Source organism: Miniopterus natalensis, chromosome 2 (assembly GCF_054644295.1).
Source record: "Miniopterus natalensis isolate mMinNat1 chromosome 2, mMinNat1.hap1, whole genome shotgun sequence".
In the NCBI taxonomy this organism is placed as follows: Eukaryota; Metazoa; Chordata; class Mammalia; order Chiroptera; family Miniopteridae; genus Miniopterus; species Miniopterus natalensis.
Window position 1 is genome coordinate 172844095 of NC_142082.1, and position 14926 is coordinate 172859020.

Here is a 14926-nt window from a genome sequence, read left to right on the forward strand (position 1 = left end):
TGTAGAAATACAGGAGTTTTTCTAGATGCCCTTTTTTTGGTTGTTGTTAATAGCAAAGTAGCTAGAGGGAGGCTGATGAGAATGAAGTGACACTGCTGGTAATTATTTTCAAGTAGGGAAAGGACCTAGAATGTGTCATAGCTCATGCAAGGATAGGAACTGCTCAAGGAGCTCCTGAGTTTTCACAAGGAGACATAACTCTCCCACTCATCTAGGAACAAGGTTGCCAATTTTTCTCTCCCCTGTGTGTTTCCTTTCACTTATAAATGCTCTCACCCCATCTCCTCCTGATAGAATCTTACCCATCATTTGTGGCGTACTCCATTGTCAACATTTTTCATGTAATAGTTCACTATTCCTAATTCCACCTGTTCTACAACCAGATACATAAACCCTGTCTCTTGCTTTGAGCCCCCTTTGCATGTTAATATTAATTTTTTGGCCTTCATGGCGGTACAGTGTTATAGTCACTTTAATCAAGGCAGGAATAGCCCATGGATCCCATGAGCCCAGAAGCAGAAACTGGAAAGGCACTCTACATGCCTGCTTGGTTTTCTCCCTTTCTCTCTCCAGAGGGTTTTCTCTGCATTGACACAGGCACATGGTCAGAAATGTCCAAGCCAGTGCTTATATGCCCTCAATTCAGTGGGCAGCAGAGAACGATTAGCATCTTTGAATTTTAATTCAAATCCCTTGGAGAAGAAATCCGATTGGTGAAATTTGGGTCCCATGTCCCTGAACCTCTAATTCAGTTGGCTGTGGCCAGAATGGCAGGGTTCCCACTGGGGCTGCACAGATTCACTCTGAGGTTGGGGAAGGCAGACCAGTTCCCCACATAGGAAGGTGGTGAGCTGGCTAGACACTGGGAAAGGTGTCTTCTCTGTTAAAAGTCTGTCATTTAGCCTGGCCGGGCATGGCTCAGCGGTTGAGCATCGAACTAGGATCCAGGGGATCGGGGTTCAATTCCCAGTCAGGGCACATGCCCGGGTTGTGGGCTCAATCAATGACTCTCTCATCATTGATGTTTCTCTCTCTCTCTCTCCCTCTCCTTTCCTCTCTCTGAAATCAATAAAGATATATATATATTTTAAAAGCCTGTCATTTAGACTCATAGATAGAAAGCAGGCAGACAGCTCTGGTGGGGGGATGAAGGGTGAGGGGATGGAGGGACTGAGCAAAAAAGAGAACTCATGGCCATGGACAAGTGTGGTGATTTTGGGCGGGCGGGGGAGGTGAAAGAGGGTATAGAGGGGATAAATGGTGTTGGAAAAAATAAAATAAAATAAAAATAAATTAAACGAGCAAACAAAAAGTCTGTCATTTAATTATCTCCTGTGAAAAGGAGATAAGCTCCTTGGGAAAGGGGACTGTGCTTGTTCATCTTTATAAACCAAAGAACCCAGCACTATTTATCGCCTAAAGAAAATGCTAAACCTGCTACTGTACTGATCCTACTTTATAATGCTCGCTGGCATTGAGAATGTCCTGAAAATTTCTGAAATATGAAACTTAAAGACCTCGTTATGATCAGGACACCTGCAGGGTTCTTAGGGTGCTAGCAATGTTTTGTTTCTTTGAGTTTTGGTTAATGATTGTTCACATTATAATTATTTGTTAAACCAAACAAACATCATACAATTTTTTAAAAACTGCTTTTTACAGAGCATGGCAGATTGAACATATATTTACCTTTTGTTCCATCTTAAACCTCACTAAAATGACTGTAGTGGAATAAAAACAGCATCAACCATAAAAGATAAAGAGAGTAAAAAAAAACAGGGATACAATTTTGGAAGCTGAAAAGTAGATGAATAAGTAGAAACTTACTTTAAAAAAACAGAGAAAGCTGAACGTTAAGCTAGCAGCATGGGAGGCCCAAAAGGAGGCTGACTTATGCCTTAGAAGCCCAAAAGGGGTCAGGAATTGGAGGTAACAGCAGTCCTTGATGTGGGGAAGGTGGTGGGAGGGGGCAGAAAAGGAAATTGGTTGAGAATCTGTATATGAGGAAATGTTACCTCATCCCCTCACCTACCCCATGCAGCTGAGCAACTGCCCCCCTCCCCTCAACCCCCCCCCCCCCCAGCAGAAGCCTGAAGCTTCGCTCACAGAAGAGGTTACACCAGAGGGACTCTGGACAGAGGACCCTGGGCACATCGGTGGTCAAGCTTCTGTACTGAAACCTGGGGACTAAGGGAATTCTACATATTCAAAATAAGAAGACCGCCTGCATCCCCCCCCCCCATTCGTCGCTTTCCCAGACTTTTCCTCAAGAGTGCAAATGCCCACTCAGTAGGTCTCCCCGCACCAGGCAGCCGCTGCGGACTGTTTGCTCTCTGGGCCGCAGGCCGCCGGGCTCTTGGCCTGGGATCACCGCTTATCACACTCTGGGGATTTTCCAGGTCTTTATCAATGGTCGCTTATTATCTGAATCTCGTGTTTCAGATAATAAACATGAGATCGTCTTGCCCCTTTGTCTTGGCTGCACATACCATCCAGTGGCTTCCTGAGAGAGAGTCCCTAGGAGGTAATTCTTTGAAGAGCCAGCATGTCTGAAAAAGCCTTTATTTCCCCCTCATACTTAAGGGGATCGTTGGGTAGGGGGCGCGTCAGCTACAGTCATCTGACGCATAGCGACATTTTGGTCAACAACGGACAGCACATACAGCGATGATCCTGTCATCTTGTACTAGAGCTGAAACACTTACATCACCGAGTTATGTCGTGGCCGGGATCCTAACGCTGTAGCGAGTGCACTGCTCACCGTGACGGACACAGAGCAGAGACGTAGAGAAGCATTTTTGTACAGCTGTGCGAGGTGTTTGTGTTCAGCTAAGTGTTATTACAAGAGTCGAAAAACGAAACCGTTTATAAAGTAAAAAAGTTACAGTAAGCTAAGGTTAATTTATTGAAGAAAGAAAAATATTTTTGATAAATTTAGCGTGGCCTAAGTGTAGTGTTTATGAGGTGCACAGTAACGCACAGCAATGTGCTGGCCCGCACGTTCACTCACCGCTCACTCACCCAGAGCAACCTCCAGTCCTGCGAGCTCCACTCGTGGTGCGCGCCCTACACAGGTGAACTGCTTTTCTCTTTTCACTGTATTTTCACTGTCCCTTTTCTATGTTTGCACATGTTTAGACAAGTGCTTACAGCCGTGTTACAGGGGTCCGGAGTGTCCGGCCCGGCAGCAGGCTGTGCGGGTTCGCAGGCTTCACGCACTGGGCTAGGCCGTGAGCCTCGGTGCATGTAGGGGCCACCCCGTCTAGGTTTGTCTCAGTTCTCTCTGTGGTGCCCACACAACGGCAGAATCACCTCACCGCACATTTCTCAGAGCCTAAGCCCAAGATTAAGTGACTCGTCACTGTTTGGGGCTTTTCTATGGAGTGTTCAGACTAAGTTCATCAGGCAGCCGTTGGGTGTCAGTGTCATCAACGTCTTCTTTCCCTTCCGCTCCCCCCCCCCCGCCCCCCCCCCCGTTTTTCCCCCTTCTTGCCTGGTCCACTCTCAAGAGCAAACAATCAGGGATTCGCTTACCCCTACGTCTCTGGTGCCTCGTACCATACCTGATACCCAAAAGTCATTTAATTTGAATTCAAATTAACAGCGTAACTTGAAGTCAAGTGAGCTTGATTCCTCCACTTGGCGAGCTATCTGCGAGGGAACTGAAAACGCGAGAGTAAATAATAAAAGGCCTCCTCCACCTGCAGGAGCTGTGTGCATCAGTTAAACTCAGCGCCATGAGGACTGACACGTCCTTGCTTCACTTGGCTTCTCAGCAGCATTTCACAAAGTAGATGGTTCTCTCCTTGAAAATCTTGGCTTCCAGCCCATTCTCCTGGTTTGGCTCCTGCCTCACACCGGCTCCTTCCCAGGGTCCTTTGCGGGAGCTGCCTTCCCTTCCTGAACTCTAAGTGCTGGCGGGCCTCAGGGTCTAGGCCTCTCCAGCGCTCACACCGTAGCTGATCTCGTCCAGACTCTTAGCCTTAAATCCCACTTACAGTATAGGCTGATCAAGCCCATCGCCCTCTCCAGCCCTGAACTCCAGGCTCTTTACATCCGCCCAGGGCCACATAACATCTCCACTTGGAGGTCTAATAGGCATCTCAAATTTCGCATGGCCAAGCCCCAACCTGTTGATATCCATGCCCCCAAACCCGCTGCTGTGCCCCAGATTTTCCTGTCTCAGCCGATGGCACCATCACCTACCCAGCTGTTTGGGTCAAAATCTTGTAATCACAAGAGGCCTTGTGCACAGTGGTTATGAATCTCGACTCTGCAACCAGAATACCTGGTGTCAAAGTTCAGCTCTGCTATTTCCTGTCTGGGTTAACCTTACACAAACCTTCAAACCTCTCTCTGCCTCAGTTTTCTCATCCAAAAATGGAGATAAAAGTGCCCGCCCTATGGGACTGTTGTGAAGATGTGAGTGAATGTGTTAAAGCATTTAGAATCTGGCACAGGGAAGGCACTAGAAGTACATTCAATGTTATTATTGTTCTAAGTAGAGCATAGAAATGGGGCCTGGCACAGAGCATGCATTAGGTTTCTGTTAGTTGTTGCTGTTATTAATAGTATTGATTCCTCTTTTGCTCTGATGTATCACATTCAATTCAAAGAAGATCCTGTTGGCTTTGTATTCAAAATACAATTAAAATACTATATAACTGCTTGTCTCTGCACCATTGTACCCCTGACCGAAGCTATTTCCTACTTTCAGTTGAATTCCATGATGTTCTCCTAATTTATCTCCCTGACCCATAGTCTGTTTTTCAGATATGAATCTGATTGTATCACTCTTTGCTCAAAATCTTCCACTGGATTCCAAAGCGCTCAGGTTTTGAGCGTAGCCAACAAGCCTCCCTAACCTAGCACCTGGCTACCTGACCAACATGGGCTCCTACCACTTTGCCCTTTCTCATTGGGCTCCCTCACACCAGGCTCCTTGCCATTCTTTGAGCACAGCTAGCAAGCTCTGCCACAGGGCCTTTGCACATACTATTCTCATGACAGATGCTTTCCCTAGAGTGTCCCATGGTTCACTCATATCATTCATAGCTGTGCTGAAATGTCACCTCTGACCAGTCTGACCTTCCTTCCTTGTATCTTGTATTAGCTGTAACCCCCCTCACCCCATCTCTACCTCCATTGTTCCCTGTCTTCTTGATGTATATTTTACTTTTGTTATATCTATAGAGACGTATATATAACACAAATCACATAGATATAGATATATGTAGTATTATATACTTTGGTGTTTTTCTCCCTACCACTTATAACTTCCTGCTGCTCAGTCCTACCCTATATAAAACTGTGTTGGGGGGGGGCGGTTTTAAGAAATAGACTTAATCAGTTTTATTTAATACCTCCACTTCAGCTTACGAGGCAGTATTCACATTTAGAAGCTGAATTTGGATTTCTTGGGCTAGGAAGCCATGGGGCACGTTCACTGTAAGTGCCCATGTGTCATCTTTGCAGTCTTGGAAAACATGCAGGTTGCCCAAGTTTCTTCTTTTAAAGTACTGTTGGAAGTACTCATCTTGTGCATCATTTTCATCCACATCTTTACTCTTTATTGCTTATCTTTTCTTTTTTGCATTAAATATTTGATGACATTTTCGGCCTATAAGAAAATGAATTTTCTCCCCATAAGGGCCTTTGTTCAGGAACAATTATCCACATTGTGGGGGGAGGTATTGTACATTACTTGTTTATTTATGTGTTTTATGTCTACCCCACTAGAATGTTAGTTTTGTGGGACAGGGACACTCTTTTATTTAGAAAAGTACCTGATACATGTAGGCATTCAATAAATAAATAAGAATGAACACAAAAAATGTACTTAAATTGCAAATGAGAAAACACTTTTTCTTTTGTTTTAAAAACAGGAACACTTATGGTCGGTAATTATGGTTATGTTAAACATGAGATAAAGACATGTTTGAAGAAAAAATACAAAAATGCTAATAGTTATTGGAAAGTTGTGATTATTGGTGGGTGATATTCTTTTGCGAACATTTCCAAATTTTCTGAAATGTTACATTGTTTTATTTAAAAAGAAAAAAAAAGTCCTGTCCCAAGTGAAAGCACGTTGAACTGCAAATCCAGAGATCCAGATTCTAATATTGACTATGCTGTGTGATCTTAGGTAAGTCTGAATTTCTCTGTGCCTCTTGGGAAGTAGAAGGTCTTAGGACTTCCCAGCTCCAAAATTCTCCTTCCTGCCAACATTAACCACTCCCACCATCCCCTCTGTGGTGCCTACTCTTCACTCTGGGCCAGAGGGTAGAAACATTCTAGAATGGTAGTAGGCCAATCTAAACAAAACAGGTGGAATTGCTTTCATCACTAATAGTCTCCATGATTGTTATTTTCTTTAAAGCAATAGGTTCTGCTGTCCTTGCAGGGACTGCTCCAGTTTCTGGCAGTGCGGTGTGACCTGTTCTCCCAATTTCATTTGCCCTGAGTTCCAGGAGCACCTCCGACAGCCAGGAGTCTAGCTAGTAGCTGGTAGGGAGGAAGAAGCCCAGCACATTCCATGGCATTAAGCTCCTGTTCTTCTGGTTTGGGTGGGGTGATGGGTTGGCCCTGGGCTGGAGCTGATTTCTCTTTGCTTTCATTGCCTACACTATTTGCTTTCCTGGAGACGCTAGAGAATCACAGGTGGGGTGAACTGGCTTCCACTGCCCACCTGCTGAGGCAGTCCTTGGGGCTAAAAGGCCAACCTTGAAACACCTGTATGTCACAGGTTGTATTTCACTTTCAATGGAGCCACTTTAAGTGCATGTGTGGTCACTCTGTGTGCCCTGAGATGAATTAGTCAGTGAGGGTGGTGCTTGGAACATTCTCATCTAGTGGCAAGTTCTCTCCATGCTAGGAAGCAGTGACATGGGGCCCAGCTGACGCTCAGTTTCAAAATCTCTAATCACAAGAATTTCTTTAGTTTGATTGTACCTCTACTTATGACACACACTAGTCCCAATTTCATGATAGAGGGAAAGCACTCCAATTCCCCTAAAGTCTTTCAAAAGAATGTGCACGTGTTGCTGCATCATTATGACTGGACTCACAGAGTAAGCACACCAATCTGCTTACTTACGTAAAATCAGGAAATAACCCAGCTTTTTGAGCCCAGGACATTTCTTAAGACAATGTTGACATCTGGGATTAGAAGAATCATATGAGCTAAGACAATGTAAAGAACTTAAAGCCATTCCTGGCATAAAGTAAGTGCTCAATAAAACTTAGCTTTGGTTGTTTTATTTATTATTATTACATTCAAACACATTTGTGGCCCCTTGTCCCTCAAGGAGGAGAGAATGCTGTTGAGGACAGAGATTCTCCCCCACTCCCAATTGTAAAAAAAAATTAGAATTTGCAGATAAACAAAAGGAAGAAGGCCTAATATACCCAGTCTAACCCAGGTTTTTATGATGGATTGTCTTCAATATTTATATGTAGAGAGGAAAGTATTTGTAAATGTCACCAATACAGAGCATATATTGAGTACCTACCATGGGCTAGGAACTGAGATAGAAAGAAATGTGTCACATGATCCTTGACTTCAAGGACCTTATATTCTAGTGGAGATAGGACTTAGGAGGAAAGGGGGGGGGGGGTGTCTCTAATAGCAGAAAATCATCCAGAAGAATAGTTGTAATTTTTTTAGTTAACATTTATATCCAACCCAAGCACTATTGTCCTATACAATGCAAGTCTGAAAAAGACATATTGTATATGGAATTTTTATCCATCTAATAGTCTAAGAAGTCCTGTGGAAATTCTTTTTGTAAAGGCACCTCATCTCAAAGGAGAGATACATTATCTAAGTGACTTTATAACTCAGTTTTTCCATTTCAGGCTTAAGATAAGGAGCGCTTCCCCTCCTCCTGGGACCTAGGCATGCCTAAGGGAGATGTCTTATAATCGTGGCACCCCAGCAGCAAGCCCGTACTTGACTTTCAAGCTCTATGTGACATGGGCTGTCACTGGAGATTTTGGCAAAGGTCCAGTCCAGTCCTCTCTGTGACAGAACAAGCAGAGAACTGTTTCTACTGACACAAATGGGCCCAGAGACTCTAAGATGAGGAGACGTGCCAAAGAGCAAACACTCCGAACTTCCTTTCTTGTAAAGGTGGAAGGGAAGGAGTGTATCCCCACATTGCCAGAGCTCTGCTCACTGGCACCAGGAGTATCTCTTCCGCCCCTTTCTTCTAAGGGCAGCCACCTGAACCAGGTGGTATGTCGGGACTTTCACTGGCCAGAGGGTGTTTGATGCCAAAGGCTAATTGGTTCCTGGGGAAACATGGCCTTGCACAGCAATGAGACATGCTCCCAGCTCAGCCCTGGCTGCTTTTCCAGTTCTAGCAGTTGGGGCGATTTTGCTGGACAAGTGGAGAGCACCTGTGTCCCAATCCAAACCCAAGGCTGAACCTGGTAGACTAAGAGCTTCCTCTTGTCCCCAGAAATCTAAAGCTTGACTGAAGAATTCCAAAAGTTGGCCAAGTGCCATTAAGCTGACTCTATTGCTGATTTACTTTACTTCCCATGGCATCCTGAGTGCTTAATCTAGGGAAAGCTCTCCCCTTCAAAAGCCATCACCAGCCCCTTTCCCAGCTCACTGTCAGATCAAAAAGAGGCCCGTGAGGTTTCAAAACTTTATTCCCATGTTTATTTCTAGGAAAAACTGAATTCGATGCACCTAGACCCACTAACTTTGTTAAGGCTGGTGCTTTGCAATGCTGTCCACTCCCAGAAAGTGGGGGAAGCCAGGTTGTACCTAGAATCTCCTAAGGCAGTTCACACATCATTATTGAGTGTGGAATGTAGAAAGTCCCATCCTTATGAATGGGTTATGCTCCTAAAATCTATTTATTTACAAAACTTGTTTGGAACTAAGAATATATTCCACACACTTCCCAAAAAAATCATCTCCTTTTGATTTATTATTATTTTTAAAATTTTAATATTGGGTTAGTTTTATTACAATTTTAATTTTATTAAGCTAATCAATGTATTTGGGTAAAAAAGTCAAATGGTACTACAAGGCTTAAAAGAAAATAAGCAATACCCTCCTCCCACAAGTGTCCTCACCTCTGATTCCAACTCCCCGGAAAAACGACTTCATATCCTTTCAGCTGTTTCTTCTAGTACTGGCCTCCGTATTTCTAAATAGCTATGTGCTATAGCTATTTGTTAATAATTTAAGGCTTAAGTATTTCCTGTTAACTTCTTACTAGGGAAACTGAGAATTTAGTGCCCTTCTCAGGCCCCCATTTTCCCTCATCATGACACACATGTACACAAACTTTCCATCCCCAATTTTCCCAATAGAGATCTATCATAATTTTTTGTTAAAGGAAAAAAATTCGGCATATGTTTTATTATGACTATGTAAGTTTATCCACAGCCAAGTCACATGGTGCACTAAGAGGAAATTTAATTTGTAACCTTTAGCTTTCCCCAGAGTTAATAACTATTTCCCTTTTATTTCCTCATTCGCTTCTTTTCTTTTAACCTCTCAGCAATTCTTTCATCTTTTTATTTTTAATTTATCTTTATTGTTGAAAGTATTACAGGTGTCCCATTTCCCCCCCTATTGATCCCCTCCACTTCACTCCCACCCCCTCCCCAGGTGTTCACCTGTTATTGACTGTGTCCATGGGTTATACATATATGCCTATAATTTCTTTGGTTAATCTGTTCCCACCCTCCACCCCCCTTCCCTCTTTCCTCTGAAATATGATTGTCTGTTGCATGCATCAATGTCTTTGTATCTATTTCATTTGTCAGGTTCCTTTGCTCATTAGCTTCTTCTTAAAGAAGGCCCTTCAACATTTCCTGTAGTGCTGGTTTGGTGGTGACGAACTCCTTTAGCTTTTTCTTATCTGTGAAGCTCTTTATCTGACCTTCAATTCTAAATGATAACTTTGCTGAGTAGAGCAATCTTGGTTGTAAGTTCTTGTTTTTCATCACTTTGAATATTTCTTGCCAATCCCTTCTGGCCTGCAAAGTTTCTGTTGAGAAATCAGCTGACAGTCGTATGGGGGATCCCTTGAAGGTAACTAACTGCTTTTCTCTTGCTGCTTTTAAGATTCTCTCTTTGTCTTTAACCTTTAGCATTTTAATTATGATGTGTCCTTCTGTGGGCCTCTTTGGGTTCCTCTTGTTTGGGACCCTCTGTGCTTCCTGGACTTGTAAGTCGATTTCTTTCCCCAGATAGGGGAAGTTTTCTGTAATTATTTTTTCAAATGGGTTTTCAATTTCTTGCTCTCTTTCTTCTGCATCTGGCACCCCAATTATACGAATGGGCCGCTTGAAGTTGTCCCAGAGACTCCATACACTATCTTCTTATTTCTGGATTCTTTTTCCTTTTTGCTCTTCTGGTTGGGTGTTTTTTGTTTTCATGTCCCAAATTGCTGATTTGATTCTCAGCATCCTCTACTCTACTGTTGATTCCATGTAAATTATTCTTCATTTCAGTTAGTGCAGCCTTCATTTCAAATTGGTACTTTATTATGTCATCGATGGTCTCACTTGTTTTGATAATAGTCTTACTAATATGCTTGAGCATCCTTATAACCATAATTCTGAACTCTGTATCTGTTAGCTTGCTTGGATCTATTTCATTTAGTTCCTCTTCTAGAGATTTCTTCTGTTCTTTCCTTTGTGACATGTTTCTTTGCCTCCGCATTTTGGCTGCTTCCTGGTGTTTGTTTCTATGTATTAGGTAGAGCTGCTATGTCTCCTGGAATTTGTAGAGTGGCTTTGTGTAGCAGGTGTCCTGTAGGATCCAGTGGCTCAGCCTCCCCAGTCACCTGAGCTGGGCCTTCTAGGTGCTCCCCTGTGTGGGCTGTGTGCACTGTCCTGTTGTAGTTGAGCCTTGGTTGCTGTTGGCGTCACCGGGAGGAATTGACCCCCAGGCCAATCAGCTGTGAGGACCAGATGCAAATACAGCCAAAGAGCTGCTGTGCTGGAGACACCCCTATGGAGCAGGATTTACTTCAGTGCGGCTTTGGTGTTCACCAAGTGCGCCCCTTGAGTGTGTCACTCGTGGATGTGGTAGGGTTGTAATCCAGTGTGGTCGAGTCTGACCACCAGGTGCACTGTCTCTGGGGCCTCCCGGGAGGTGCAAAGTCAGCCTGTGCCAGTGCCTTGCCCAGGGCCACCCAGCATGAGCTACACAGCAAACCCTAGTTGGCTGCTACTTGTGCTGGGCTTGGAGGAGCCCAGGAGAGGCCAAGCTATGAGCCAATGCAGCTGCCGCTAGGGCCAGGCCTGGGGCCGCTTATCAAGCCCTATGGGGCCTGCTGCTGCTTGTTTGAGTTTAGGAAAGTCCTAAGCATGAGGCTCGAGAGGCCACTTGCACAGAAAAGCCCCTGGAAACGGCCTGGATGAGCTGCAGGTGGGGAGGGGCGGGGCCTCCGGGAATCACGGGGCGGGGCCAAAGGTGTGAGTCAGGTGCTGGCGACTCAAACATGGCGCCTGCCTGCCGGCTGTGTGCGGGGAGGACTCGCCAAGGGAGCCATGGCCTCCGCCAGCCCTTCTGCCTGGGAGGAAGCCGCCCCTCCAGCTCTTGCCCCGACTCCAGGCAGGTTAGTTCCTCCCCGAGTGTCCCGGGTCCTTTCAGGCCGCTGCCCGGCGCTGGGCTCAGAGGGAGCGTCCGAGTGAGTCCGCGCCGGGCCCTTTAGAGGAGCTGCTGGGGCTCCCGCAGCCTCCGCGACCCTCAGGGACAGTCCCCGCTGGTTTCACAGCCTGAAGTTGTGGGGACGTCTCTTCCTAGCCCTTGAGCCTTGGGCTGGGGGCCTGCTGTGGGGCTGGGACCCCTCCCTCCTCCAGGAAACCCCCACCGCCGAGATTCCCTCCCGGGTTTACCCCGCAGCACCGGGTGTGGGCCCACGGTGGCGCCTTTGCAATCCAGCCCTGATCCACCCGGGACTCTGCCCCTCCTCCCGCTCTCAGTGCTGCTTCAGCTCCCGGGTTGTGGGGCTTCTGTTCAGCCCAATTTCAGGAGGCTCTGAGTGACGGTGGTTCTGTATTTTGGTTGTGATTGTGATGTGGTTGCGAGAGGCGGCGGGTGCAGCTGTGACCTGCACCCCATCTTATTTCTCCGCCAATTCTTTCATCCTTAATGTCCCAGTTATTCTCCATCCTGAGACCAAGACTCAGATTTGCAAAAGCAGGAACAATTCTCAACTTTCTTCCAGCTTTAGGCATCTCACATTGTATACGCAGGAAGATACAATTCTTGAGAAAGCAATTGGCTAATCAAAGAAACTAAGTTTTTTTAAGTTCATTTCCTATTGACAGAATGAGAACAGACTCCTTACTGCCTTCTCTGCTTTCTTGCAAAGTTCTTCTATTGCTTTTCTTGTACAGAAAAGTAACTTTTCACTTTTTAAAAAAACTGGGAACTACTGAAAGGGCAAAGATAGGGGATTGAAAGGAAATCCCTGTTGAGTGTAGAAGGCAGGCTGTGTCAGGAAACACTGAGTGTATGATCAGCATTGCTGTTCAAGTACTTGAAAGAATACAAAACGTCTGACCGCATGCCTCAAGCATCAGCCCTCTCATTTCTATGAGCCAGCTGTGTGCTGATGGCATTTACTGCTTGGGTTGTTTAATGGCAAGTTGCTGTTACTAAATAATAGTTAGACAAAGTCAGGAGACACTGGGTACGACTTAGAAAATCTTGGACCTCTCCACTGGCAGTCACAAGGAACAAAGTTAAGACAGGAACTGGTCAAAGGTGAGGCCAGTCCTCAATGGGAAATTCGTCTTCGCATTTGTATTTGCAAAGGTTGTTCTGGTACAACCTTTCTGTTTGTTTTACCCATCGTTCCCTATGATATGCCAATAAAACCAGTTGGTCTGCCCAAATTCATTGAGTTCTATACATTAAAATGTGCAGCTTCTTACATGTCAATCATTCTTCAAGGAAGTGTTTCCTTTTAAAAAGAAAAGATGACCATCTGGCTCATTAAATAAGCCTAGGTTGACTTTAGGGGGTTTCCAAGGAACTGTTTATTTACTAATGTTTATTTACTAGTCAAGGTGTAACAAACAACGTACACGAAAAAATCTACTTGCTGTTTGTGGCTTGTTGCCTCCTGTGTGCTTTTATTGGCTATAATGTCATAAAGTCTGACAACCAGACAAGGCGATCCCTCTTTTGAAAACAAAATCTCACCCTGGCCGGTTTGGCTCAGTGGTTAGAGAGTCAGTCCGAGGACTGAAGGGTCTCAGGTTGGATTCCGATCAAGGGCACATACCCCGGGTTGCAGGCTCCACCCCCAGCAATAGGGAGGCAACCAGTCGTGTCTTTCTCACATCGATGTTCCTTTCTCCCTCCCTCTCTCTCTCTTTCTATCTCTCTCCCTGCCCCCCTTCCACTCTCTCTGAAAAGCAATGGAAAAAATATCCTTGTATGAGGATTAAAAAAATTTAATTAAAAAATAAAACAAAACAAAATCTCAAGGTAGTGGCCATGAGCAACTCCAGGCCTGTAATGCCACCATTACACAAAGCAAAGCAGTTTCAGAAACTCCTCTTCTAGAATCATCTTCAACACCTGGGTAGGGATGCCAGCTACAATACAGAAGCCCAGTTGAATCTGAATTTAGTATAAGCATGGAACCTATTTATACTAAAAAAGTATTCATCATTTTTATCTTAAATTTGATTTTAACTGGGCATCCTGTATTTTTATTTGCTGACTCTGACAACCCTACACCAGGCTACTTCTAGGTAAACAACTTAACTGATCACGGTCTTCCTTGGAAGGTGGTTGTGATTTTTAGACAGTCTAAAATCTCTCAGAGTGAAGTCTGATGCCAAGAAGGGTAAACCACTTTTGGTCAAAAATAACATTAAAAAGTAGGCAGACAGGTTTTTTGATGAGCCTTGTAAATTGGTTCTTATAGAAGTACATACAGTTTTCTCAAATGGTTTTAATCTGTGGCAGGCTTCCAAAATAATCAGTGAAAAGGGTAACCAGATTCTGATCTGGAACTGACAAAACAGAGCCATGGATCTGTGGATAGTTTCAAATGTTAGTATCAGATTCAAGAATTGAATTCAACTACTGACCCTTTTATATACTTGGCTCTACAAGTTATGGGTTGGTTTTGTCATTTGTATATAAGTATAAAGTCTTTGGGAAGACCTGTACAAGAAAAGAACATTTCTTCAAAGGGAATCAAATGTGTTTACTCCCTAGTGAATTAACTTTCTCCATGAAAAATTTCATTTTTTATACTTTTCTGTCACCCTGGTCAACAGTAAACCTCAGATTCTGTGTCATATCCGCTCTACTAGCCAAAATTCTTGTCAGTATGTCTTTTAATAGTAGATATTCCATAAAGTATTGGTGTATTATCAGCACTTTATCATTTTATTATTATTGTTGTTATTTTCATAACAATACCATGATATTGACACAGCAGAAATTATTTCCCAACTTTTGCAGATGAGGCTACTATGGTTCAGAGAGAGAGAGAATGATTTTCTACTAAAAAGCATTAGACAAAAGCCCATTTGTACTAAATGGGTACTCTTTCCTTTAGTTCAACCTGACTCTGAGAAAAAGTTATGTAAACAACATTTTGATTTTTCTTCCCAATTTGAGGGGTAGGAGGTGACTCAAAAAAAAAATCAGTAAGGTGAAAGCAATATTTTACTGAAATGTGACACATCCCAAGAAACATTTGTTGGTTATTGGGCTCTACCCAGAAACCAAAAATTCAAGGATCTTTCCAAAGTAACTGAAATATCAACCTAAATTGATGTTTATTATTGATGAGAAGTAACCTGAAGTTCTGGCCCCTAAAATATCACTGAGATATGATAAAACATCACGGAATTAAGTTTACAAAGGTTTCTTAAGTAGGACACAAAACCCACTAAACATGAAAGGAAAAAAATTAATAAA